We start from the raw sequence: 26,977 nt of genomic DNA on the forward strand, positions 1-26,977 counted from the left end.
AGAATGCATACATTCTTGCTGGGCTTACACTGGTAAACGGTAAGAGTCACGTCACCGGATTTCAGCACTTTTGTGCTGAACAGCTCCGCTGACTCTTTAGCGGAGGGTGGCTGCACCCGGTGGCTGCACCCGGTGGCAGCTCCCGCGTCGTTTGCCCCAGTGTGCCGACCAGGCTGGTCTTTTTTGCCTGTAAGGTGGTGGCGAGCTTTACAGAAGTGAAGAAGTTATCTGTGGGTCATGTTTCTCCCCTTCTCCAAGATGGATAAATAAATAAATATTATAAATAAAAATTTAAAAATAACAGACCCCAAAAGCTTTGTAGGCTATGGGATCGGGGAACACAGGACCCTTTTTTTAAAAAAAAAGGGCCTATGTTCCCCGGGTCCTTTTGGGGAAAAGCGGGGAACATAGAACCCTTATTATTAAAAAGGGTTCTATGTTCCCCGCTTTGTATGGGACCGGGGAACATAGAACCCTTTTTAATAATACCCTTTTTCGACCCTTTTGGGGTCCCATACAAAGCGGGGAACATAGGACCCGGGGAACATAGAACCCGGGGAACATAGGTACGCTCCTGCGCAGTGATGCAAGGAGAGGGATGAGGTGTGTGTGGCTGAGCCACTTGTCAGTTGTCAAAAGACAAAACGTGATTGGTTTGTTTCGATTCACACCCACCCCAACAGTCCTATGTTGTAAACACAGCCAGCATGGTGAGGAGGGGGTTTGTCAACTCACATCGCATGTGTCTGTGTAGGAGCCTGAATGAATACTCCATGAAGTATCGGATGACATGGTTTCATCAATGTTATCATAGCTTTTTGGTACACAGCAGCTACCGTTGTTGCAATACGCGTTTGAAACAGTAAGGCGCTCGAGTGTGCTATCCGTTTGAATGCAGTATATGATTTCAACGTTAGATGGGAGAATTCCTACACACTGTGGCTTTAAACTTTTAGTACTCATCCATCCATCCATCCATCCATCTTCTAACCTCTTCATCCTCTTGAGGGTCGCGGGGGGGCTGGAGCCTATCCCAGCTGACATTGGGCGAGAGGCAGGGTACACCCTGGACAGGTCGCCAGATGTGCCGCGGGCTGACACATAGACAGACAACCATTCACGCTCACATTCACACCTACGGACAATTTAGAGTTATCAATTAACCTAATCCCCAATCTGCATGTCTTTGGACTGTGGGAGGAAGCCGGAGTGCCCAGAGAGAACCCACTCTGACACAGGGAGAACATGCAAACTCCGCACAGAAGGGCTCCCACACCCGGGATCAAACCGGCAACCCTCTTGCTGTGAGGCGACAGTGCTAACCACCACACCACCGTGCCGCCACTTTTAGTACTCAGCAACAGAAAATTACAGGTTGAAGTAATCGCATTAAAAGAGGCTGTATTCCACGTAGGTTTACCAGTTCCAAGGACACTTTATTGAATTGGGCCATCATTAGGCTCATTTGAGATGAGCCAGGCCTTTGCAGAATCACTAACCACTGATCGCTACGCAATGCATTATGGTTAGATTTGTGTGTGACTTGATCCTGACTTGCTCTGATGTCATGCAAAAGTGGGCAATGATAACCTCAAGAGATCGAGACGACTGCAGTTTTTAGAGCCAGGCGCTGCAGTTGCTTTCCACCAACTGCAAGACCTAGGACATGATGGGAAACTGCTGGCTCTGGCCTGCTTGAACAGCCGAATGGTTTAGATGTTAACTAAACAATACAATGTTTTAAATAAATTTGACATTTTCTATGAATTGGAGAGATTTTGGTTTTATTTGTCTGATTCTGTTAACAGAACATAATGTGTGGCTGATGGTAATGTTTGGTAGTCAGAGACTAAATACATTCATATTACAGATCATTAAATACACATATTGTAGTCTATTTATTAATACTGGACGGTTTGTTATTGAAGTTTAGCAACACAGAGACTTGTGGTCAGTGGGATGTGAGGATTCTTAAAATAACAAATAATAGTCTGTACAGATGTAAAGCCCTAGCTATATCTGACTGATCTTTAATGAAAGGTGTTGGAATTCTTTCCTAATGTTTCAAGCAGGGCGTAAAATTAACACCCGCCAAGCGCCAATGGCGGGTAAAAAATGAGTTTAGCATGTAAAACAAAAACACACACCCGCCAGTGGCCGATGGAAAATTTTGAATTGCATGTGGGTTTTTTATGTGCTTCGACCATTTCTGCCAGCTGTGTCAGACCATTTTGACCCTCGCGGCTTATTGTACGTGTGCCGGGAATGCATGACATCAGCTACCGGAACCCCGGGCATTTTATGGTAACTTCTGAGCAAGATGTGGCGACACATTTCTGCCGTGAAGCCACCACCAGAAGAGGAAAAACGAAGATGAACATGTTGGATTTGAACAGGAAGAACAGACAGTTAAACGGAGTACAAATGTCGCACTGCATTTTATTGAAAAATGGAAACTAGACAACGCTGGCCAGCCACGGTCATGGCTGACCTACGACTCCCACACCAACATGATGAGCTGCAGCCTTTGCCGCAAGCATGCCAAAGAAACACGGAGGACAGGGTTGGATTTTCCTAAAGTTGGATTTTCATATGAAAAACGTAAGGTAATTATTTAAGTCAAACAAGGCACGATTTTTTTTATTTGGCTGGTGAAAAATATGTTTGGCCGGTAAATTTTTGGAGGTCACTAGCCAATGGCAGATGAGGTAAAAAGTTAATTTTATGCCCTGGTTTCAAGTTATTTATATTAAGGGGAAAGGTCTGCTCATCTGATCTATATACAGCAGCAAACTGCTGACTGACATGAGACTTCATGTAAAATGGAGGTTGAAGCATTTTAATAGGCTGCTATGTCATATAATTGAAACAACTGGAGACTGCGAACAAACTGATACACGGGTCTAAATCAGCATCAGATCTAAGAGGATGTGAGTGTTTCTGTGACTTCCTGTACTAGGGATGCACCGAAATGAAAATCTGTGGCTGAAGCCGAATAAAATTAAACACTTGTGTAACCCAGATAAAAAAACGGTGTATTTAAAAGGTGTATTAAAACCATTTCATTTTGTGTTAAAAAAGACAGGCAATTGGGTTAAAAGACAGTAAATGTGTTAATTTTATTTAATTAAAAACTTGAACTTGAAATTTGTGATAAAAAAATTAAATTAATTCATTCATTTTGCTGTTAAAAAGACAAATATACAGTTAAAAAGAGCCGAACTATATTAACAAAAAAAAAAAAAAAAAAAAAAGTTATGGGAACTTTAATTTGAAAGGGATGAGTTGAAGAGCAGACAGCCTGTGACCCCACCGGCACAGGTTCACTTCCGCCGAAGCCTCTGGAAGAAGAGAGAAGGAGCACGCTTTGGACACGATCTCCATGTCAGGACGGTGAAGCAGAGGAAGCCAGTGAAAGTGACACAAACTGATAAAAACTTGGAAAAACACCACTGAGGAATCACCCCGGACGGCCAGAGTCTGCAGGAGTGCAGCTGGAGGACTCGCTCGGGTGGAGAAATCGCATTGGTGAGCGACCGTCCTGCCGTGCTAAACGCTAAATGCTAATTCGCTAATTCGACAAGCTAATCAGCTAACTCCACGAGCTAACCGCTAGCATAAAAGCTAACGGCCGAGCGCTAGCTCCAGTGTTAATCAGTCTCGCTAGGCACAGCAGCAATTTGCACTGCTAGTCACACCAAGCATTGATGCATAAGCAGTGATGTTACATTTGAAATGTCCTATGAGACAAATTATTTGCACTTTGTTTAGTTTTTACATTGAGTTATGGTGTCTAGGTGTGTGACTGTGGCCTTAATTGTCCATTATAGCACATTAAGCCATGTTTACCCAACTGTGAACATTATAAATGTTATATTTTGGTTATTTGTGTAATGTATATGTAAATTGCTATGAGAATAGTACATACATGATGATACTGTTAAAAACTAGTTGTTTTGCTATCATAATATATTTTGAGTTAATTATCTTTGCTATAAGCCAATTGTGATATTATATTGCAATACAAGTTCAGTTAAGCAATTGTTCTCTACAGATATAGAGACAATTTAAAGTGATTTATGTTCAATAATTCATATTTTGAGATCTGAGAAGTTGAAGAAAAATATTCTGATCCTACTTATTGTAGGTCAGGTTTTTGATGTACCCTTGGATTTGGATGGAACCTGCCTGGATGTCGGAGCCAGAGAGACGTTGATGGCGAGCCGGACCCTTGAGGAAACCAACAACACCACGGAATTGAATCCTTTTTCCACTTTTACATAAACACACACACCCACACTACAGTGTGGTTTGACTGCTTTCACCTAAACGGTGCCAAGTAAAGTAAAGTGAACTGGAAAGTAGAGACACACGCAGCTGCAGCGCATCTTTTTTTTAATTTTTATTTTAACTTGGTTTATTATTTTCAATACCTGGCCGGGTAAGGTGGTTTAATTGTGTTTTTTTATATGCTTCATTCATCTTCCCAGCGTTGTAATAAATTGGGAAGCATTGTTGTTTTCTCAAAAGAAGATCAGTGTGTGTGTCATTCCTGCGCATCCTTTGGTTACCCTGGGCTCCGTAGCTGAATCTAGGTCTTCTGTCCAACTGGCCATAGAATCAAGTTACTATCACCATTACTAACATCTTTCTCTTCAGAAGGGTTACACTTGGCCAAATACCGAGTACCGAATACCGTTGTTTAGTTTTTCATTAGTTTTTGCAGATGAACCCCCTCCAAATTAGTGTTGTCACGGTACCCAAATTGGGACCCACGGTACGATACCAGTGAAAATATCATGGTTCTGAGTAGTATCACGATACCACAGTGAAAATGAGGCAGATGTGCCTTTTGTCATTTATAAAAAGATAAATCACTTTTCTATATTACATCAATGATATTTTAATGGAATAAATTACTTATTGACTTAGTCATACTTCAAAAACAGCATCAATAAGTGATTAACAGAGGGGGGATCAAAATAAAATAAATAAATAAAATAAAAATCAACCAGCCACCCTCCTCCCCTGACAAGTAAAGAACAGTCTCTTCATAAGTAAAGAACAGTCCCGGTGCGGTGAGGTTTGTGGGCCGTTACCTGCCATAAAGAGAGAAATGTGAACGGCTCGTTTCTCCTCTGACACGTCACATACCTGTGTGCTGCCACGGCTCGGCTGTCCAGGTACTTTTGGGCAGTCATGACGCCAAGAAGAGGACATTATTGGAGCCGGACTTCTCCATCGCCTGTAAGCCTTATCTTGCGCTGCGGAGCACTATGGCCGCCGTATTTGACAGGAATACATATTCCTGTCCGTGTCTGTGACCCCCGTTCAACCCACAACCGGCAGGATTTGCCTTTCGTTTCTGCTGCTGGTTGAAATCTGTACTCGCACAGCGTGCTGAATGATTTATTTTGCTCGCACAAAACTATTTTTAGTCGCAAATGCAAGTGCGGTGACAGATGGAGTAAAATTAACATTTTACTCCATCCGTCACCGCACACTGTTTGATTGCGTTATCAAAACACGCCGCTATTACTCGGCCTTGCTTTTCACTTATTCCACCGAATACCGAATGTGTGTTTTTTTGCAATATTCGGCCGAATATATTCGGTTACCAAATATTTGGTGCATCCCTATCCTGTACAGACTGAAGGCTGCTGGAAACTGCTGAGACATAGCTGCAGACATATTTGTAGTGTACATGACATGCCCCTGCAAGCCACGCCCACCACTAGTACAAGACAAACCCACCATTTCATCGGTTTTCCAAACCCCGCTACAACATGGCATTGTAGTAAATAAAAATGAGGCCAAAAGTAGCAATATCCACTTTATAATTCATTATACATATAGGTATAATTCACTCTATACTGTATGTATTGAGATGTAATTCTTACCATTAATTATCCTTACCCTAACCCTAACTAGGGCTGTCCCGAATACCATTTTTTAACATTCGGACCTTTGGCAGAATGTATAACAAATATTTGAATTTTCGTTCACGGCGGGGGGCGGGCGGGGGGTTGCCTCCCCGGTCTGCCTCCGGGGTTTTTTCGGACCTAATTGTATTGCAGAGTTTTGCACAGTGGCGACTGGATCTTTGCTCTCAAACCACAAAATAATGTGATGGCACAACAGTCTCCTTCAGTACATTATTCTATGCTTTCTGTGGATTTTCACATTGGCTAGTCATCCTGTTTAATTTGTCTTCTGATTCCGATGCACTGCTGGTTCTGCCGGCCTGAATAGAATATAATGTTTTTTAGCCTTACTGTTGTGTGTACAGCCTTTATAGACTGAGCTAAGTAGTGATGTGCGGGTCGACCCGTAACCGGCGGGACCCGCAAATGGACCTGCAGGTCGGGCAGCAGTGATCGTCTGTTAATTATATTTTGACATTATTGGCTATTACTGTCATGGCATCCGAAGGTACTGATGCATTGAGCAGGTGACAGTCCACGGCCATTTTCAAAACACACTTGTGTCACGCACTCCAAAAGAAATTTGTTGAAACTTTAAACAATAATTTATTGTACAAAACGAGGGAAACAAACGTTGACAAAAACGGTTCCATAATTCATATTAAATTCAAAAGATAACGAAAAAACAGCTACAAGTTAGAGGGAATAGTGATAAAGTGGTAAAACTTGGCATTGATCCACAGCCTCAGACAGATGCACTCAAGCATGCCGTGCGCACAAGCTCAGTTGGTAGGATACTATATTTTCACATTTTTAACAATGCAATTTAAAAGTTTTGATTTTTGTTGATAACCTACATTTACCAACAACAAAAAGACTACACTTAGCACCAAAAAAATAGGGGGAAAAAAGTAGATAAAAAAAAAAACGAATATTGAATACTAAATTTTCATAATGAATACCTACCCATAGAAACGAATATTCGAATATCCGAATATTTGGGAACAGCCCTAACCTTAATCAAAGTTGCTCAGTGGCACATGAAGCTTAAAAAGCTTTATTTCTGCGGTATGAAATTACCCGGATGATCTGCGCTGCTTCTGCACCATTGGGCAGATAGAGCAGGCATGCCAGAGATTTCCACAAGCTGGTCGTCTACTTCTGGTTTAGCGCTTCGCTAACTTCAATGGAGATACAATTATTTAATTGTGTGCTTCTTCTAGACTTTACAAATTTTATCGGACCGAATGTTTTAAATCCTGAGAGTGGAACGAGTCATTTTGTGGGGGTTGTGACACTCCAAAAAAATGTATCCACTCATTTAAGCCTTAAAGTCTTTTTGGGCCCATTGGCATCACATGACTGACTCGGGAACTGTAATTCCACTGTTTGGCCACTAGGAAAATTGGCTTTAAAGCCTGGAGCACTTCCTGAGGGCCTGCTAATTGCTAATTTAACATTTTCGTCTGGGTTTCCTTTTACAGGCCATGGGGCTGATCATGGACTGATGTGTAGGTGTAGTGAGTGAGTCATGTAGCTAGTGGGCAGGTCACATAGCTGCTTCGACTGCAGCTATACTTACTCAAAACTGTACGGCTTAACCACAGTGTTTTGTCACTGCCCTCTGCTGCTGCCTCCTGATCTCGTCCACTTTCTAGGCGAGCTGCAGTTCATCTCCAACAAGCCAACTGTCATTAATTACACCTATGATTGTTCAGTTATGAACCAGTTAACATGGCTGCTGTGAAAAACATCTATTGAACATGGGCTTTTATGATTAAATTCTTTTCAATTCTGTCTCTTCTGCTTCACTTCTCTCCCTTCACTTGCTCACTTCCTCCAAGCAGCCCTCTGTAGCAGATATGTGTGAAAAGAAAGAAGATCAGAAGAAACAGAATGCACCCCCTTATCGGTGGAACTGCAACCTAGCTGAATGAACCTTGTTAATTCATCTGGTGTAGTGCAGGTTAAGGTAGGCTGAAAATTATAGTCTGTGGCCATGACATTAGATGGAGAGAAAAATAATTAACATGACATAAAAAGCCAATTTGCCAGTATTTCTTCATTTTATTCTATGGTTCATACATTTTAATAAAAATAAAAATATTTCTGAAGCACTTGAATGCAGCACTAGAGCCTATCGGTTAGGGACTGGTCATTACTTAAAAGAGTGGAAGGGGTGGTGCAAAACGGGAGGGAGGCATGTCAGATACATTTTTAAGCACTGGGGATGGACTGTATTTTGGGTTTTTTTGGAATTTTATAGAACTTTGAAAAGGTTTTCTTTTGTGTTTATTCTAATATACCCTCTAAACCCTGTATCCCACAGGCAGGTTTGAAAGGCATGTTTTCTTTAAAAATAGCCAAAATCACACCCAAAAACACCCAAGCGACCCCTCCTCTGATAAGTAAAGTACAGTCCCCAAATGCCAGGTAGAAATGCCAACATGTGCAGTAGGCCTACCCAGATACAGTAGCAAAGTAGTTAACTGATCTAACTGGTTATTAGCTGTTGTTGTCGGTATTCTAGAGAGGTAGCCACCTAACGTTAGCTTTAGCTTTACGTGCTACTGTTCCGGCTGTACATTCTGTTCGACGTTAGTAGTAGTAGTAGAGAAAAAACTCCTACCAGGTAACCATAAACATCTTCAGGCTTGTGAAAGAAGAGCACATTGAGGGCTGTCTCTATCTCCTGAGGGACTCTGTTAACACGGTAAAACTCTGCTGCCGCATTCTTAATGTCGTAGTTATCCTGCTCCTCTTTAGAGAGACGGCTCATGAACCCTTGGTAAGACACTGTCATCACTGCACCTGCAGTTTCTGTGTTGTCTGTTACCATGGAAACAACCCATTCATGCGATAGCATGAGCTCAGGAAATCAGCTTTCATATACGCCCGTCTATTGGCCATCTCGTACATTAAAATCTGAATATGGACCCTCCCCTACGAAAATTTCTCCTTGAGCCTCCCTGATTGACTGGAAGAAAATATACGACCCTCTCTCCACCATACATTAGTAATTATATTTTTTTTTAACCTTACCTTTGATTTTTGAAATTTAAAAGTTAAAAGTTGTGGACAAAGTCCTGGAGTTGAAAAGAGGTTTTTCACTCCTGTCATGTATGCTTGTTAGTCAATGCAAACATTTTGGCCGAATTTTAAATGAGAGAATGAAGTGATTTTAGTGAAATATCACTATTTTAAGCTCAGATTTGGTTACGTTTTTTTTTTGTCTGACAAAAGTGCCCCATCTCATTTTTGGTTTTAAATTTGGGGCAGAGAGGACACCCAAACTCGGATGGTGAAAGGGTTGTGTGCCCCAGACTGGCTTCGTCACTCAAAATAGAGGGGTGCATCTGAAAAAAGGAGAAGTCAATCAACATTGATAGCTGGAAAACATACTGAACATCAACCATATTTTACCGATCTAAAGGACTCATGGTGGAGGAGGCACTACAGCTATTTATGTATTCACATGTGTATGTGTATTAGTGCTCTTCATTACTAAGACACCCAGGGCTATGTATACGTTAATTATCTGACCTGGTTAACCCTCTGGGGTCACTCATGTCGTATACCACATGAGATGACTCTCGTTACTATTTTTAGAATATCTCCGGGAAAAAAAGCTGTATATAACTTGATTGAGCAGTGCAGGGTTGAGGTTATACAAGCATTAATACACAAGGAGACCAGGCAAATCAAAAATTGGGAAAAAAATGTGCAGTGAGTGTGTGCACAGATGTTTTACACCACAACACACCAAAAAGCAGAGGAACACATATTAACCCCGCTGCAAACTACACATCTAAATTAACCAACACATCAAGCGAGGGCAGTAATAATCTCTGACCAACATTAACACTGTTTACACACAGACATTGATGAAAGGGAGCACAACAGACCTTGAGCAGCTAACGTTAAGTTAATACCAATCATGCCCTCGTTTTTACACAACAAATGTAGCTAAACCCACAATCCGGTGGTAGTAATTTGTGCATGCCGAGTTTCCCCACATAGACGTCCCCCTAATGATTTGATACATTACGTAGAATTGCATCTTAGAGAACATAACACACGTGTTAAAATATAATGAAGATGACGGCGCGTATAAACGCAGCGGCTTGGTACTCTCTGCTAGTGCTAGCTACTAGCTAGTACTGCTAGTGCTAAGTGCCAAACAGAATTTCGTTGTACAATGACAATAAAGTTGTCTACTTCTAATAATTAAAAGACTCGTTCTCTTACCGCTCTTTGTCTTTGCCGTGCATGTATTGTTTGCATTCTTCTCTTCGTCTTCTCCGTTGCCTTCTTCCTCTTCTTCTTCGGCGAATAATACACACACAGACCAACTTCCGGTATGGACTTCCGGTATGGATTGGATAATAATGGCGGCGCCCATGTCCGCTATCATGTCTGCAGCTGGGTCCCTCTCCTTAATGAGACTGATCTTGGTATCACAAGCAGTGCCATATCTCAATTATATTTCAGAACTGGAATTGAACATTAGGTGCAATCATCTTCCTCAAGCTGGTCTCACTTCAGCCAAAGGGATGGTGGTAACAATTACATTCCTTGTTGGGTAGATTTACTGGAAATATACAAGAATTCCCTTAAAGGCATACCAACTTTCTAAAAGCATGCAGTTTATGAGATGTGTGCCTGAAGAGAGGGGAATAGTTTGTTTTGTCTGGTTTCTTTTTGGGTGATTCTGTTAGTCTGAATCCATCGTCTATTTTTGTGTAGTTCTCTGTTAAAAATAACAACAGAAACACAGAATACTGTGATAAATGAATACACATATATATATTAATCCCCGAGGGGAAATTCATTTTTTTCACTCTGTTGTCAATTACAGGTCTGAACACACACACACACACACACACACACAAACAGGACCTCCCCACTAAGTGGAGAGATGTCAGAGTGGGGCTGCCCATGATCCGAATGGTGGGGGGTTTGGTGCCTTGCTCAGGGGCACCTCAGCAGTGCCCAGGAGGTGAACTGGCACCTCTCCAGCTACCAGTCCACGCTCCATATTTTGGTCCGGACGGGGACTTGAACAGGCGACCCTCCGGTTCCCAACCCAAGTCCCTATGGAGTGAGCTACTGCCACCTGAATTAATTCAGGTCAATTCTGGTGTCCAAAGCATATTTATAATGTTAAAAATATATAAAAATTTCAAAACACTACTCTCACAACTCTCCCCTCTTTACTTACTCATATGAGTATTCACTATAAGAAATGAAAATTTAAGGAGCTATTGAGCTCAAAAGTACCAAACTGTCCTTCCTGGGTAACGTCCCTGCTTAAATCTAAGTACAAAAATATGCCAAAAATGTCAGAAATCTTAATAAAAGCATTAATTATCTACTGGGGCATAATTGTGTTAATGTTTGCAATGACATCTGCAAATATAATAACAATGCTAAGCTTATTTACATTTTAACGCAAGAAATAATTTTGTCTCCATATTTGGATTTCCATAATGTCCTTCCTGGGTAACAGACTATAGTGGCTATATATTACCATATTTGAATTTGGATAGTCATGTGACAGACTGTTGCATCAGCCAGAAGATTCTGAAGGACCCCCAGAACACATTACAAGGTCAAAAAGTCTCTCTTAAAATGTTGATATTTTGACCTTTTCGGTCACTGGTGCGTTATGTCCTCAAATTGTGTCTTTCTGGATAACGCTAATAAAACATTTATGATGTTTATATATTCAAAAACTACCTATTTCATGTGAAATATGACATTGATGTGTTGAAGTTTAAGTTATAGTTTTCCACAGTAGGCCTAGTTGCAGCCTGATTATAAAGGGAAAATTGTTTTTTATCCTTCCCGGATAACGATATGTCCTCCCTGGATAACAAAGATCTTCTGTTACCCAGGACATGTCCTCTGTTATCCAGAGTGGACATGTTTATCAATGCAGATTTGTATTAGTATCTGTAGCTTTTTAGGCATTGACTTCATATTGTTATATTATATTAATAACAATATTATGTATTTTTTTAACTTTTATGGCATTTTCTGTTATTTATCTTGAATTCATCTGATTCAATGAACACAGGCCATTATCATAGATTTTTGTGAAGTTATTGTCCAAAAATGAACCAATAATAATGCTATGATCTAATATTTATGTTTTTAATAAGGTTTTAGTATAGTTTTTGATGTTTCAGGGTCAGTTTTGTTCTTCCAAATGCCGCTGTCTGATAAAGAGAGACAGAGACTATACAGGGTCAGAAAGAATGCTGATCCACAAGCTAGGGCTGAGTATCTTGAGGAAAAGAGAGCAAGGTATTGTGATTTAGTGAAGGCAGATCAGTAAAAAGGAAAAAAAAAAAATCAAAATAGGTTTACACTCATTGCAAAAGGCTTAGATGTTTTAGTTAACCCTCTTGTTATGTTGTGGGTCAAATTGACCCATTTCAAAGTTTAAGAACACATAAAACATGTTGTTATTAAGTTTTGGAGCATGAAACTGTTTCTGCTGGACTTGATTAGTGTAATGAACATGTAAATGAAAAATGACTACTGACACGGCAGTAATAATGGAGGAAGGGTAAAAATATCACATTTCTTGCAAATCAAGACACAAGAGAAGAGAATGACAGCCCAGGAGGCTCTGGAACATATCCTTGATCAGGATAGTGAAGTTGAGGAGGAATTGTCTGAAAATGAAGATGATCTTGAGATCAACTCTGACCATAATGATGAATTTTCAGACCATCAATTTCAAGAGAAACATTCATATCAAAAAATGGCCAAATAGAATATTGAATGCCTCATTTTTGCCAGAGCACTAAAAGAAATCAGTTTGAAAGTTATTTTTTAATGAAAAACGAGTGAATTCTCATAAGTAAACCATGATCTGTAAGGGGTGAAACAATTGATTACATTAAATAATGATTACATTAATGTCAATTGAGCTAACGATAATGTTTATGGAGAAAAATATATTTACCTCCACCAAGGAGGTTATGTTTTCACCGGCGTTGGTCTCTTTGTCTGTATGTTCGTTTGTCTGTTTGTTTGTTTGTTTGTCTGCAAAATAACTCAAACATTTATGAACGGATTTTGATGAAATTTTCAGGAAAGGTGGATAATGGGACAAGGAACAGATGATAAAATTTTGGTGGTGATCGGTTGAAGCAAAGTGGATAAAATAATAAATAAAATCTATGGTCTGACAGCCTCAGCAGCAATTAAGACGGTGAAAATAGCGCCATCTGGTGGCTGGAAAGCACATCTCGTTCTACTTGCTAAATATTGTTAAATTCTAAAGTTGAAATTAATCTTCTGTGTTGGAAAAAAGAAAGTGAAAAATACAAAAAAACATTATATTCTGTGTTGGTACAAAATAAAAATGAAATAAATACACCACAGTGTCTCCATGGTGAAGGCATAACCTAATAATGATAGTGATGCAAATAACCTAATTGTGATGCAGGCTGCAAAATCTGATGCAGAGGGGGAGGGAATATCACTTACTTGGCGAAGGTCTGCACTCTCTGAGTGCTTTTCTAGTTTTGAACTACTTTCAGATGGTTAAATATCCACCGGGTCAATTTGACCCGGGATCATCATTGCAATAAATGAGTTACACTGTTGCATGAAATGAAAGATTAAAAATCATCTTTTCAGATCTTTAACAGCTGTCAGTTGCTTTGTATTATGTATGTTTGTTGAAAAAATGATGTTCTGAGACAGCCTTTAATGATAATTACTTTGAAATTTAATTTTAACCCAGATTTTCATGTTATATTACTCAATCATGTTTCTTGAGTTGAGGATACAATAACAACCCTTTTACCTTTTACTATAAAACATTTTAAAACATTTTCCATCTTTTTTCTCTTTTTGGAATAGAACATTGTGTGATCAACAGCAACTAATAAACCCATTTCAGTATAAATATCCAAATATATCACATCAATTGTGATGAAAATGTTGTTTTCTGAACAGTAATTTTTTGTTGAGCTCTAACTATAGTTATCTATAAACTTTTATATGCCAACAATGGTAGACATTTTAATTAATTTTCAATTCCATTCCCGTTACCCAAGGACATTTTCCATGGGATTATCCATATGATTGACTGAAAAATGTTAATTGCATTTTTAAATTGATTCTTTTTGTTGAGTTGTATACAGAACACTCTAATAAAGATAGAATGTGCCTAAATTGGAATTTTTAGCCAATTTGGTGACAGAAAATGCCACATTTTGATTTAATAGGAGACCACTGCTGACTGCCAGGCGACTCTTTGCTGTTTATGAAATTTTATGTTGACCTTGCAAAGTCAAATTATGACAATGGCCTTCCCCACATACAGCCCGCTAAAAGATGGATTTGAAGAAATGTGTAAGACTAAAGCTGTGTAACTCTTGTAAGTTTGGAGCATATTTAAGCTGATAACAGGCCTGTATTTGGCCTGTTGTCGACCAGTTACTGTACAAATGTGATGCTGCAGTGATTTCTCTCCACCATGTTTTGTTCTTGGCACCATGCTGATTCTCTCCCCAACACAGCTACATCTTTTCCAGTAGACACGAGCTGTTTCTAGTTTTTTGGGGGCCCTATGCAAAGTCTTGTTTTGGTCCCCTATCACTCATGAATATACAGTAAATCTGCATTATATTACATATGCATGTGAGACCAATGGCATAATGTAGTTGCGATAGGCCCTACTGTATGCAATAATGACTGGCCCCAGTGCACGCTATCAAACATTTTAAAGCAATCATAATTTCATATCTGTATAGGACAAAAAATACCAAAGAAAATAAGAAGTTATTCATTTAATTTAATAATATTAATAGTGTATTTATAGTTTATGTAGAATAAGCATATCATTTTGTTGTAGATGCCACTGACTATTTTACCAAAAAGAAAAAAGGGAAAAAAACAAGATGAATGATGGGTTTTGCCTTGAGGGCATATAGCAAATAATACCATTCTTAATTTAATGAGTTCATCTTTTTACACAAGCATATTCCCAAGGTGACAGTCTCTCATAAGAGCCCATTTTTCACCCAACATGTTGCTGAGGGAAAAGTCTTTCTATGGGCCCCTGCACCTCACAGGCCCCAGGGCAACCATACTGACTGCACTGTCTATGTTCACGCTCCTGTGTGACATTAAATGCTACTTTTTTAAAATATAGAAAAAAACATATTTTAATTTAACTTTACTCCATTGTTAACATCACAATCAAAACAAAGTTTGTTGCTGGCCCCTGTCAAAAAGCATACTTGTCCACCTAGCCGTGCCATTCCAAGCTGCGTCAGATTGCAGGTCTCATCAAAAGATATTTGCCACTTGGAAAATCACATTCTAGAAAAGACAGCAGTTACATGATGCAGTGCTGCTGTGTCTCTTGAAGAACACTTAGATTTTCACTTCCAACCTTGGCTAACACAGTAAGGGGCACATTTAGGTGAACTAGCTAACAATAGCTATCAGTATGTTGATTTTTCCAGTGTAACGTTAATATTTGATGATATGATAATTACATTAACTTATCTTGTAGCTAGTGGTCTGTTGGCCTTTTGTTTGTTTTACTACAGTATTTTTTTTTTGGCTAGCACATCCTAAATATATTAAAATGCAGAGTAACCTGTATTTTGAGTAATTTATTAACCAGGGACTTCTTTTCTTTTAGTCTACTTAAGTAGGTTTCTCAAATGGTAATTTTCACTTTTACTTTAGTCATTTCAAGGAGAGTACACTGTTAGACATTTTATTGTATTTCTGTGGTAACTTACTGGCAACACTGTTGCCAGTAAGTTACTGTAATTACTGGTCTACAGTACCTTTACTGTTTTGATGTTTCACGGTAACACCACTTTACTGTAAATATGTTTTACAGTACAACAGCTTTGCTGTGAATGTGAAAGTGTCTTCACTTACAGTAAAGCTGCTTTACCGTAAGTGAGGTTTACAGTTACAAAGTCTTACCGTGAGTAAGTTTTACAGTATAACTCTTCTACTGTAAATGTGGTTTATAGTATAATACTGTAATTGTGTTGTACAGTATAACTTGTCTATACTGTAATTGTGTTTTACAGCATAACACATTAATATTGCGGTGTATTACCGTAGGTTTAGGTTTACCATATTCAATATAAGAACATTTTACTATAAACAATATAATTTAATAAAATAAGAATTAGTCTGAGAATAGTGAATAAAACAGGCATTTATTGTCAACAGATTTTTAACAATTAAATCAATTTTCAATGGCATAAAAACAATGGGCCTCATTCACTAATATCTGTGCAGAAATGTTCTTACTCTCCGCAAAAAATAAGTACTTGTGCAAAATCACCGTCGGATTCATGACACGTGCGTACTGGCCAATTTTGTTCTCACCACGTTAGTAAATCAGAACCATTCTAAATTGACAGGCGCGTGTCCGCGATCTGCAATCAGCATACTACCACGCCCCCATTTCTCCATATAAGGAAACCGCTTGCCTAGAGTTGATTCGTCATGAATGAAGGAAGCGGTTATGCGAGGAGAGAAGTAGTAAATTTCACAGTTTGTTAGAAGCGATGGCGCTGGGTCTTACAGGAATGCCATGGGTCATTGTAAGATTGTGGAGGACACAGCATGCCAGGATGATCTTGCACACCTTCTCAGGGGTATAAAATAGTTTGCCACCGGCCGTATCTGATCCAAACACATCCAACGGCCCTTAAGCACGCCAAAAGTGCGCTCTACGGCGCATGTGTGGGCATGTATGTTATTATAGCGCACCTCTTGAGGGGTTTCAGGGTTTGCGTATGGTGTCATCAGCCATGTTTTAAGGCCATATGCCCGGTCACCCAAACAATATAACATTTTAACATTAACGGAATAGAGACTTACTGAAAATACTAACTTAAAACAATTGAAATAAAAGACTAGAACAAAAGATGCTCACCAACAAGCCATCCACTTATCACAGCCCCTGCCTCCAAACGCATTCCCACTGTACTGTTTTGCAAAATAAATGAGTCGTGGGTGCCTCCTGGCCAGCGGGCCACAGCCTTAAGGATATGGCAGTCGGCATTACAGATCATCTGCACGCTGATGGAGTGATAGTTTTTCTGTTCATGTTAATATTTTAATTGTCACAATGATGAGGGTGAACGTGTGTCAATTTCATGGTAATTTAATCCATTTGGCCAATATATTAGTAAATTAATTATTTTAAAAAATGTTAATTAAATCTCTTTTTCATGAATGTGGTTTTATAGACTCTGCATGTACTTAAAAGGTATGTTTGCATTTTCTAAGTCAGTTCGGCCTTCCTCATTTGTGCGTACGCATGGTCTGAGGCAGTTCTAAATTTGTTCGCAGAGTAAGAACAAATTCGGATAAGAAAATATTCATACGTCAAACAATCGTACGCACAGTTTATGCACAGATTTGTGCGTACGCACTGTTTGTGAATGAGGCCCAATGTCACAAACCAAAATAAATGGAACACACCACAGGACATGACAAATTTTGTACAATTGTACACATGCACCAATATGAGCACATGAGCATCATTTAAGTGCCAACAATAAGGTAGCAGAAGGCTATAAAAACTAAATAAAGACATACTGGGTCCTTGAAGGGGTTTCAGGGGTCCCCAGCAAATTATTTTCACTAGAATTTCATGCATTTCATTTCATTTCAAATTACACAATGACAGGATGTGACTGTTTCTGTCATGGGTTTCATACACTTTCTATAATAAACATTTGAAAGCTTAAAAGCAACTTTTTTTTCTTACAACCTTTTAACAACATTTAACTTTGTTCTGAAAACAGAACATATCCTGTCACCTGTCTTCGGTCAGTCCCCTGTCTGCCTGTCAGTCTGTCAGTCAGTCAGTCAGTCAGTCTGTCTGTCTGTCTGTCTGTCTGTCAGTCTGTCAGTCCCCTGTCTGCCTGTCAGTCTGTCTGTCTGTCAGTCCCCTGTCTGTCTGTCTGTCTGTCACCTGTCTGCCTGTCAGTCTGTCTGTCTGTCAGTCACCTGTCTGTCTGTCTGTCTGTCTGTCACCTGTCTGCCTGTTGTCTGTCTGTCTGTCAGTCACCTGTCTGTCTGTCATCTGTCTGTCAGTCAAAAAAAAAAATCATAAAAAATAATAATAATAATAATCAGGGGGTCCCCGTAAATTTTCTCTAGAATTTCATTGATAAGTAGCACAGAATATGACTCTTTCTGTCATGGGTTTCATACACTTTCAATAATAAACACTTGAAAGCTTAAAAGCAACTTTCTTTTCCTTTTTTAAAAAAACATTTTTGGAACATTTAACTTTCTTCTCAAAACAACATATCCACCAGCATGAACATTGAATGAATGAATGAATTATTCTGTCTGTCTGTCAGTCACCTGTCTGTCAGTCAAAAAAAAAAAATCATAAAAAAAAAACAATAATTATCAGGGGGTCCCCAGTAAATTTTCACTAGAATTTCATTGATAAGTAACACAGAATGTGACTGTTTCTGTCATGGGTTTCATACAGTTCCAATAGCTTAAAAGCAACTTTCTTTTCCTTTTCTTCTTCTTCTTCTTTTTTTTTTTTTTTTTTTTACATTTTTACAACCTTTTTGCAACATTTAACTTTGTTCTCAAAACAGAACATATCCACCAACATGAACATAAATTAAATGCCAAACAGCAAAGACCTCACTATCAGAAAACATTAACAGTGTGTAGTATGTGTAACACATTTGCTCTGTAAGAAACTCAGTTAATGAACTATAATATCATGTCTGTTTCTCTGTCTTTAAAGCCAGTGTTTACTGGCTGTTACTGGACAGCAGTTAATATGAAAGCAGTCACTCAGTGCTGCTGGAAAACCAAACTAATCAATGATCTGAACAGCTGAGTTGTTGAGTTTCTCACCTTCTGCAGGATGGTCGGGTTCAGCTGAGTCTTATCAATGATCTTTATCGCCACCTGTCAGAGACACATGATCAATATTCATGTTCCTAAGGTTATACAACCGTTTGTCTCTCGTCTGTCTGTCTGAGATTATTTATGGTGTTGTATGGATGTGTGTACAGTAATATATAAGTGTTGGACAGAGTTATGTATATATTCATCGGCTATGTGAAAGATATTATCATCTCTGTATTCTTACCTAGTTGGAAGTCCTCCATTCAAATTCAGTGAGTCGCTGGAGGAAGGTGGTGACCCGAGAGCTGATGCTTGCCACTTTTCTTTTGACAACACTTCCTGTCTTGCGGCTCGTACTGAGTTTGGCAGGGCATTTTGTACCCACGTCTGGGTTGATCCTCACAAAGAATCTTTTAACAGAAAAAAGGGTGCTTTAATTTTAAAATGAAGACATACAGTATAGCAATCACCTATATGTTTCTTCATCTGCAGTCAAGCTGTCACGCATTAGTTTCCATTCTTAAATGGTTTATGGTGTCAAGTACTTACCTCTGTATCATCTCCAGCGTGGTGGATGCTGACTCCTGATACTCCAGGTTGAAGACGTAGTACAACGCAAAGAAGACAGCAAGGGCGCTGGCAAAGTCATGCAGCTGCTCAGGCTCGTAAAATACCTTGCCCTCCATACTGACCATCCACCGGGTTGCGGTCACCAAACTATTTCCTAAAACAGACAGAGTTCAATAGGACAATGTGTTCACCCTTACAAATAATTGTTTCCACACGGGTGCTGGATCAGTCCACAGATAGCAGGCCTCACACTGTACAAAAATAGGATCCACACACAGTTTGCTGCTGTTTCTCTTATTATTTATTATATGATGAAAATGATGACAGATGACATGAAAAAACAGCCTAACTTTTCGGCCTTTAGGCCTGTGCCGAAACGTTAGGCTGTTTTTTCCTGCTGGTCATCATGTACAGTCAGGTCCATAATTATTTGGACAATGTTACAGTTGTCATCATTTTGCCTCTGTACACCACCACAATGGGTTTTAAATGAAACAATGAATACCTGCTTAAAGTGCAGACTCTCAGCTTTCATTTAAGCCTTTTTTCAAAAATGTAGTATGAACCGTGTAGGAATTACAACCATTTCTTCACACAGTCCCCCAACTTTAAGGGCTCATAAGTATTTGGAAAAACTAACATAATCATCAATTAAACAGTCAGTTTTAATACTTGGTTGCAAATCCTTTACAGTCAATGACTGCCTGAAGTGTTGGACACATAGGCATCATCAGATGCTGGCTTTCTTCCCTGGTGATGCTCTACCAGCCCTTTACTGCAGCCGTCTGCACTTCCTGCTTGTGTTTTGGGTGTTTTGCCCTCAGTTTTGGCTTCAGCAAGAGAAACGCATGCTCAGTTGGATTCAGGTCAGATGATATGACTTGGCCATTGCAGAACATTCCACTTCTTTGCCTTAAAAATGTCTTTGGTTGCTTTTGCAGTATGCTTCAGGTCATTGTCCAACTGCACTGTGAAACATCGTCCAATGAGTTTTGAAGCATTTAGTTGAATCTGAGCAGATAATGTAGCCCCAAACACTTCAGCTTTCATCCTGCTGCTCTTGTAAGCAAGACAAGACTTCACTAGAATAAATACAGAGGGTTTATCACAAGATGCAAACCATTGGTTAGCCTTAAAAATGGAAGGCCAGATTAGAGTTTGTCAAAAACCATCTAAAAAGCCTGTACAGTTGTGGAACAGCATACTATGGACAGATAAAACAAAGATCAACTACCAGAATGATGGGAAGACAAGAGAAGGAAGAAGGGAAGGAACTGCTCATGATCCAAAGCACACCACCTCATCAGTGAAGCATGGTGGAGGTACTGTTATGTCATGGCCATGTATGGCTGCCAGTGGAACTGGTTCTCTTGTATTTATTGATGATGTGACTGCTGACAAGAGCAGCAGGATGAAAGCTGAAGTGTTTGGGGCTACATTATCTGCTCAGATTCAACCAAATGCTTCAAAACTCATTGGACGATGCTTCACAGTGCAGATGGACAATGACTTGAAGCATACTGCAAAAGACATTTTTAAGGCAAAGAAGTGGAATGTTCTGCAATGGCCAAGTCATATCATCTGACCTGAATCCAATTGAGCATGCGTTTCTCTTGCTGAAGCCAAAACTGAGGGCAAAACACCCAAAACACAAGCAGGAAGTGCAGAAGGCTACAGTAAAGGGGATGGTAGAGCTTCACCAGGGAAGAAACCCAGCATCTGGTGATGTCTATGTGTCCAACACTTCAGGCAGTCATTGACTGTAAAGGATTTGCAACCAAGTATTAAAACTGACTGTTTAATTGATGATTATGTTAGTTTGTCCAAATACTTATGAGCCCTTAAAGTTGGGGGACTGTGTGAAGAAATGGTTGTCATTCCTACACGGTTCATACTACATTTTTGAAAAAAGGCTTAAATGAAAGCTGAGAGTCTGCACTTTAAGCAGGTATTCATTGTTTCATTTAAAACCCATTGTGGTGGTGTACAGAGCCAAAATGACGACAACTGTATCATTGTCCAAATAATTATGGACCTGACTGTATAATAAATAATAAGAGAAACAGCAGCAAACTGTGTGTGGATCCTATTTTTGTACAATCTAAAACAGACAACCCCCTGTCAGGTTAACTGTCGTGGGTAAAAATATAGAACACCACAATAATTACACAGATTTCTACAAAAAATGATTACAATATGATAGAAAATATTTACTTACCAAGCACGATTACCCTTGGTGTGGTGGGTAAGGTCATCTCTCTCTCAACAGACATCTTGGTGGAAGATGCCTTTAAAATACAAAAGGAAGTGATTTGAATGATGATACCCTAAATAATTTAAACATTTCTCCTTTAAGATGCGTGTTTTATGTTGAGAGTGAGTGTGTAAAATTTGAAAGATAATTACATCAGCCAAGATGAAGACTGAGTCCTCTTTTTCTTGGAAGTACTTCATCAGTAGAAGGATGGCTGTTGTGGCAATCTGGTGGTGGTTCAACTCTGCGCTGTCGCACTCACGTAGCAGATGTTCAGTCTCCTTGTTCCACTTAAGTCTCTGGCTTTGAAAGAAGTTCCAAATTCTCCTTCCCTTCATAAGAAGAGCTTCACTGAGGCGTGTGTCTACCTCAATATCTGTGAGTGTGTGGAAGTGAGTGCAGAGGCCTCTTTTAGTAAAAAGAAATGGCCAATGCTCTTGAATCTCACATAAGGTGGGGACAGGCCAAAAATTTAGCATGTGCCTCTGGTAAGTATAAGTCAATGACATAAATTCATTTACATCTATCGTCTCAATAGCTTGAGGTCCTGCTGATCTGAAGACAGTTGACATAGTCTGTCTTTTTGTCTCCAAGGTTTCTGCCGTTTCTCCTTCTGGTAGAGTTGTGGGTTGCCAGTTGATGCAACCATAGCTATCAAGTTCACATCTCCCCCTTTTGATGGCAGCATCACCACCATTGTTTTCACTGGTAGGCCTTTTCCTTGGTTGTTGGATTCTGCTGCTGCCAATTTCTCTGTTTACATGTTCAACTCTCGTTTTAAGCTGTTTGAGTAGGGAATAATAACCGCAGCCTAACTGCTCACCGTCTGCAGGATTATCCGCAAAGGTAGCGGGATACTTAGATACAATAGCTCTGGCTACCTCCGCACAAGCAGCTCTATTAGGGTTGGGGCAGTGTACTCGCATTGCTTCCACAACAGTCCTAATCATTATTCTCCTGTCTTCTGGGGAGCCATTCCACCTCTTGCCATGGCCTGTGAGAGTCTCGTCGGCATCTTCTCCCATGGAACTGAAAAACTGCTGATCCAGGAGGCGTTGCTTGCATTTGGTTGTGTGGAAGGGAGTTGACCTGATGCTTGTGCAGAATGGAGTGAATAACCCTCTAGTGACACGAACACAGTTGGTGGGCAGTTGGTTTCAGGTTCCTTTGGGTGGTTTGAAGAATCTGACTCCACTTGGTCATCTGAATACACACACACACACACACACACACACACACACATACATACATAAACACAACAGAATAATTCCACATTAACTATGTACAGATGGAATATTTATTGAGTATTAAGTGTAAGCTCTGAAGTTTATATGAGAAACAAAATCAAGAGTGTTTGGAGAAATAATACCCTTGGCAATGAAAGCTAGTTTCAAGATTTTTTTTTTCTTTTATGATCTATGAATTGATATATGAAGTACAATTTTAAAATACCTCTCAAAATAACTCATGTCCAACTATTTTCAAGACAGGTCTTCTACCATTTATGACACCAATATATTCTCACCTTTTCTGAATACTTGAATGAGTCTTCGACTTTGTATTGGCGTCAGGAAAGACTTAATGTCGTCAGGCTCAACAAACAGGAGATCTTCTCTGTTTCTGACACTGATAATGTCTCTTAGGTGCTCAGTAAGTGTCCTTGCTGTCTCTTCATGCAGTTCAGGTAATGCCAGGTTAATTTCATGCTGTAGGCTGCCATCATCCATATCTGCAATGATTTAAGAGAAGGATATTGAATGATGCAAAGATACAACGGTCAAGCCTGAAGCGTTATACACTGGCAGAGGGTAGTAATCACACAAACTGTCTGCTTGAACACATATGAATCTTTTTTCAGAATTGTGTAGGCAGTGAAGTCCAAGATCAATCAGTAACACAGACTGAAGCATGTCCAAAACAAAGTGTACTTGTTTGTGACTGATGAGGATCACTGAGATTTTTCCAGAGATGTGGGCATGTTCATTATGACCCATCGCAACAACAAGACCTTTGCTATACTTTGTTCCTTTGTAAACTACTGCTGATACCTCTGACGTGGTTTCTTTTGTCAAGCCAGCTGTCCTGACAGACTCCTGAATAAGTCCATTGCACAACTGCTCATCATATTTACTAGTTTCACCAACTGCTTGAACTGCTAGGGCAAACAATGATCCACTGCTGAGGAACGCCTGAAGCAACTGGTGCCTTTCTGCCAGTGTTTTACAAAGGTGAACAAAGTTGTGCACTTTTCAGGCGCACTCCTTAACAGACATTTCTTCCATCTGCCACGTCCTCTACAACCATGTTAGTAGAGGTATGACTTTTGGATTGGTGATACTGCTCTCTAACACTTGACTGTCTGAGGAGGGATTTTAATGTCTCCTTGATGGAAATGTACTGACAAAAGCGTTCCTTTCCAGCAGCATCAGTTCCCAGATAAATCTGGGTGGGTTCAACATAGTCAAAATACTGCTTGTAAAATGTTTTCCTTGTTTTGTCAGATCTGAGTATTCCTTCGTTGTATATTGTGAGGAGATCCTCTTTAGAGAGATCGTGAATGATAATTTCTATCTCAGTTTGTGGTATGTTTAGCTCAGAAAGCTTGGCCTTCAACTTTTCAAAAAAGTCTGACATAGAAGAGCTATGAACATGCTGAAATCCATCAATAATGCACTGTATGGTGCTAGCTGGCAACAGCATTTTGGCCTGCATTTTTAGGTAAAAAGGAGCCAAGCTATGCAAAAATGTCTCTTGATGACCACACTATATTTTCTGGCAGAGCTGACACCTGAGTTGTTACTGCCTGCTTATGTTTCCTGGATAAATGTGTGGCAAAGGATGAGCGCACTCTGAAATATTTGTGGCAGTCATCATAGGGACAGACAACTTTTTGCCATCTTTAATATGAAATCTCAAGTGAGTGCATAATGCTGAAAAATTCTCTGCCACATAGGAACATGCCTCAACTCCACAAGCAAGATTTCCCTTAAACTGAGTGTGTTTAGTCTGAGGCCTGCAATGGCGGTGGTTCCTGTGCATGTGGGACCTGAATGCAGAAAATGTTCGAAAGGAAGCAGGACATTGCTCTATTCCACATGTAAACCGATAATTAGCTGTGTGCTGATGTTTCTTCACATGACAACAAAATTGTCTTAATTCTGAAGTACAAACATTGCAAAATTTACACCTGTACATAGTGCATGTGTCTGAATTTGTCTTAACTTTTAATTTGCAAAGAGCATGGCATATACACATCAACAGTGTTTGACAAAAAATGTCTCAATTTATTATCAGTTATATTATTCAATATGAGATCTACATAGCTGAAGTTGTGTCAAAAAAAATAAAAAGAAGACTTCCTTTAGGTAACTGTTACTGACTTAAACACAAACCATAACAGACCCTCAAACACTGGAGGGAAAATCTTGGGAGGGCCTATCAAGCTAACTTTAAACCCTTAAACAATGGCACCGTAGCTAACGCTGTATAAACGTTAGCATAAACTCTGTATAAACTTTATACTGAGCTAACTCAAAAAATAACACCAGTAAAGCCCTTCCTTGTGTCCACCTTTCACCTCATTTACAGACCACTACACTGTTATGTCAGAGATAATGTTATTGCTTTTGAAACATAACTTAACTTATATAAAATAATACACCACAGTTGGTATTTAAGCAGGCTAACCTACATGAGCAAGCTCAAAGCTAGGTTAGATTACCTTAGCTGTGTCTCTAAATTTCCAGACTATTTTTTGTCTTCCTTTATTCTGATTAAATACGATGTCTTTTTACCTGCTGCTTTGTCTTGTCTTGCAAAGAGCTGAAGCTAACGTAACGTTAGCACTCTGAGGGACAGAAGGGCAGGACAGCATAACAACACTGCACCACACTTGGCGGGAAAAAGACAAAGGGGCAAAGACAAACAATAGATTAATGTTACATAAATTTAGCCCTTGAAATATCTATTTAAAAAAGTAAAGAAAAGAAAGACAACAGCACAACCTATTTTTGCCTGAGTAATTTAGCTAATTTGCTCTTTTGACCAAGCTAGCACCAACATTACATGGTTGTCCAATGAAACAGAGCCTGACAGACGTTAGTATATTAAGAAAAAAAATACATACTCCCTTTCCCAGTTAAAAAATAATAAATGAGTAGGTGGGAGTGTCTCAGGACACCTGCTTAACGTTACATTACCTTATAATGTCGTGTGTTGCAGTTCACACAAACTGAAACAAATCTCAGCAGTCCCCAGAAAAGATATACATGCTCCCTTTCCCTCTTAAAAATTAATAAATGAGTAGGCAGGAGAGTCTCGGGTGTCGGGACACCTGCTTAACGTTTTATAATGTCGTGTGTCACAGTTCCCACAAACTGAAAGAAATCTCAGCAGTCCAAGTGGTTATGAAAGTGGTCCAACAATAAAGCGCTGCAAAATGGTAGTGAACTGGTCAAATGTGGCTTCGTAATATCCAGGCTTGACGGTAAAACTACTAACAAAGTCCTTCAAGGTGAACGTTTCTGCTACTAACGAAACTTAACTGCCAGTGAATATCACTTGTGCATTACTTCCTGTGCTAACTTAAGAATAAAAGCCAAGCAGCGTCATGGAGCTATAAAAAAATCACAGTCACGGTGGTGGAAAAACATTTACTTTGAAAGCCGTACACAGTTTAGCTAACAACAGAAAACTTTCCTCATTTTCTCAGCAGCTCACTGTGCTTTATGTTACAGTAGATCAACACACATTCCTTACTTACCTTGAACTCCTGGAAGTGCTGATTTTGCTTCAGTCTGGAAGTCTTCTTTAAAATTCATCTCACACAGAACCGAGTTTTTGTCAACCAGTGAGATTCTGATTTGTATATTTAACCCTCCATGTCAAGTTAGTGGAGTGGGCGCTGGGGTGCCCCTATTATCATGTTTCAACCAGCAGCAGAAAGGAAAGGCGAATCCTGGCAGTTGTGGGTTGAATGGGGGTCACAGACAGGAATACGGCGGAGGCTCACAGTGCTCTGCGGCGCAAGATAACGGCTTACCGGCGACAGAGAAGTCCGATCCAGGTCCAGTAATTTCCTCTTTCGTTGGTGTCATGACTGCCCAGTAGTACCTGAACAGCCGAGCTGTGGCGGCACACAGGTATGTGGCGTGTCAGAGGAGAAACGAGCCGTTCACATTTCTCTCTTTGTGGCAGCTAACGGTCCACAAACCTCACCGCACTTTAGGGACTGTTCTTTACTTATGAAGGGACTTGTCAGGGGAGGAGGGTGGCTGGTTGGTTTTTATTTTATTTATTTATTTTATTTAGATCCCCCCCTATGTTAATCACTTAT

At 39.7% G+C, this 26,977-nt stretch overlaps 1 long non-coding RNA gene and 1 pseudogene across 2 annotated transcripts; one reads left to right on the plus strand and one right to left on the minus strand.

Annotated features, from left to right (window-relative positions):
• The first annotated feature begins 3,316 nt into the window (after positions 1-3,316).
• On the plus strand, positions 3,317-4,532 carry LOC144458360 (uncharacterized). The gene is made up of 2 exons (XR_013487854.1): positions 3,317-3,528; positions 4,148-4,532. It is a non-coding gene; the product is annotated as an uncharacterized LOC144458360 (long non-coding RNA).
• Positions 4,533-18,218: 13,686 nt separating this feature from the next.
• On the minus strand, positions 18,219-23,369 carry LOC144458419 (uncharacterized; annotated as a pseudogene). Its single transcript, XR_013487908.1, has 6 exons — positions 23,168-23,369; positions 21,795-22,845; positions 21,607-21,676; positions 19,368-19,542; positions 19,063-19,228; positions 18,219-18,878 (listed from the first exon to the last, which is right to left on the minus strand). The product of XR_013487908.1 is annotated as an uncharacterized LOC144458419 (transcript).
• Positions 23,370-26,977: the final 3,608 nt, after the last annotated feature.

This window comes from Epinephelus lanceolatus, chromosome 17, assembly GCF_041903045.1.
Source record: "Epinephelus lanceolatus isolate andai-2023 chromosome 17, ASM4190304v1, whole genome shotgun sequence".
NCBI classification, from domain to species: domain Eukaryota; kingdom Metazoa; phylum Chordata; class Actinopteri; order Perciformes; family Serranidae; genus Epinephelus; species Epinephelus lanceolatus.